At 30.8% G+C, this 2800-nt stretch overlaps 1 long non-coding RNA gene across 1 annotated transcript; it reads left to right on the forward strand.

Annotated features, from left to right (window-relative positions):
* Nucleotides 1-478: 478 nt before the first annotated feature.
* On the forward strand, nt 479-2261 carry LOC133793722 (uncharacterized). The gene is made up of 3 exons (XR_009874926.1): nt 479-580; nt 1373-1409; nt 1864-2261. It is a non-coding gene; the product is annotated as an uncharacterized LOC133793722 (long non-coding RNA).
* Nucleotides 2262-2800: the final 539 nt, after the last annotated feature.

The following is a 2800-nucleotide window of genomic DNA, read 5'->3' on the forward strand; positions in this document are numbered from 1 at the left end:
TAGTGTTCATGACCGTTGGGGGTGTAGTTGTTTTCTATTATGGGATTTTAACAATTCTAAGTTGTTGAAGTAACCAATAGGTGGGAATAATTAATTTATGGGTGTTAGAGAAACTTTTTCAGAAAAGTTTGTGAGTCAAAAATGCTAGACTAAGTAATATAAGAAGATTGGGAAATTTTCAATTTTTTACTATTCACCAGGTACTATTCATAGTGGGTCCCACAGTGGGGTCCGCAAGGGTCCCACAGTAGGGTCCACATGGGTCCCACAGCGGGGTCCACCCCATGGGTTCCACATGTTGATGCAGTAGTGACACATTGATGACTTAAGCAAATTACTATGCTTGATATTTTGAATATGTTATTATTCCACTATGCTTATTATTTTTAATATTTTATTAGAATAGTATCCCAAGTTTTTCCTATAAATAGCCCTTCCAAAACTCATCTTGAAATCACAAAAACCTCATTTCCTTTCTCTTACTCTACCCAAAAATATTCTTAACATCCTTCTAAAGTTCTAAACCTCAGAGATCTAGGCGAAGTTCTGTCCATAACGCTAGCCTACGAAAACCTTTTAGGTAAGCTCTTCCCGAGCCTTTATTTTCAGTTATTTAGTTATTATATATGTAAAGATTATTTTACTATGCCGTTATAATGCCAAAAGTTATATATAGATTATTTTACCATGTCGTTATAATGCAAAAATTTATATATAGATTAATTTACTATGCCGTTATAATGCCAAAATTTATATATAGATTATTTTACTATGCCGTTATAATGCCAAAATTTATATATAGATTATTTTACTATGACGTTATAATGCCAAAAGTTATATATAGATTATTTTACTATGCCGTTATAATACAAAAAAATTTATATATAGATTATTTTACTATAATGCCAAATTTATATATGGATTATGTTACCATGCCATTATAATGCCAAAATTTATATAGATTACTTTACTATGCCATTAAAATGCTAAAATTTATATATGGATTATTTTACCATGTCGTCATATTTTACAAATGCCAAAATTGAAATATAAACTATTTTTGTTATGTATCTTTATAATACTAAACTTATATAGGCTATGGTCACACTTTGGACTATTTGGATTTTTATTATATGACCTTATTCCCTATTATTATGGACTGATACTATGACCTGGACATTTCCGTATGACCATGACCATGACCACGACTTTTAGACCAGGATCTTGCCATGGACAATTATAGTATGACCATATGTCTGGACATAAAATAAACAATAAAATAAGAAGAAAAGAAAAATAGAATAACAACAATTATAAACTAAAATTACATCATGTAGATTTTATGTAAGTTAATAGTTTGTGTTTTTACCAGGAAGCTAACAATTTCGGTTATTTTATCAAGACGCAAGGTAAGTAGAATCCTCATCTACAATACAAGTCTTTTATGTGTCTTATGTGCATTTATATGCTTTATATGTTATCCTGCCATGTTCTTATGCATAAGTTATTTTCAAGAATGTTATAATTATTATGCATAAGCATGCTTAATGTTCACAGACAAGTTACTGAAAGCGTTAAAGTAGAGGTGCTGCTTGGGAGACCTAAGTCCCAAATAAGTAAGGAGGGAGATGTACGTCCCTATATAATGAATGTTTATGAGGGAGAAATTCCCTATTATCATGTTATGTTCAGGTGGGAATGTGATTCCCTATGTAATGCCGGCAGCAGCATCCTCTAGGGCCCAAAAGAAAGGAAAGTGAAAGAAATAAAATACATAGCATGTTGCATGTTTATTTTAATGCATATGAGGTAGTTATTCTACTTACTGAGCCTTAGCTCATCAGATAATGTTTTGTATTGTAGGTAAGAGACCCCAAATATAAATTGTTGATGAGTATACGTGGGGCCAACATGACTGTACATATGGGGCTGACCTGAAGGGAGTGGAGTTCTGCTATGCTATTTTATAAATAAACAAGAAACTTGGTTTTATTATATTTCATCAAAAGTATTTTGTGAACTTTATCACTTACTTAAAGCTTTAAAAGTATTTCATGAACTTTGTAATTTACATAAAGCTTTTCAATTTATCAGTTGGATACATTTTCATTTCTACGTTAAGGTGTAGTAACGCCACGAAAATGATTTATAAAAGTATTAAGATTTGTATGTAAGATAAAGTTTTTATTTAGTTGTGAGTATTATGTGGTTTGAGGTTATAAACATTATTTATGTATTGTTTAATAAAGTTTTTTTGTAAATTCAGAATTTCAGTATTGTCGTATTTAGGTTAAAATTTGTTTTTACACTATATATGTATGTTAAGAAAGGAGGTCGTTACATATAAACTATTCGGATTTTTTTGAAAATTTGCAGGATGCTCTAAATAGCTACAATATACACAGTCGTAAAAAAAATGGTGCCGAAAATTGTTCACGGGTCAAGAACACTAAAGAGCCCCACCAGTAGGGCTTAAAGTGAAGCTCCTATATGAGAATTGTCCGTCAATTTAGTACAGTCAATCACATTTATCAAAACTGAGACTCATTATTTTAAAAAACAGTGTCACGTCACTGTGTGTAATGTTTATGTGTATATTTTAGGTGCACATATCATTACTCCTATTAAAATAAGCCTATGCCCACGTCTTTGAATGTGAGCTAATGATTAGGAGTGTGCATTAAGTAATAATTAAATATCTACCAACCCTATAATATAAATATCAATGCCTACTCAAAACTATTAACAATCCATTAATTAAAAATATCCATGAACATTTTTGTCAGGGCATTCCTAATAG

This window comes from Humulus lupulus, chromosome 8 (genome assembly GCF_963169125.1).
Source record: "Humulus lupulus chromosome 8, drHumLupu1.1, whole genome shotgun sequence".
In the NCBI taxonomy this organism is placed as follows: Eukaryota; Viridiplantae; Streptophyta; class Magnoliopsida; order Rosales; family Cannabaceae; genus Humulus; species Humulus lupulus.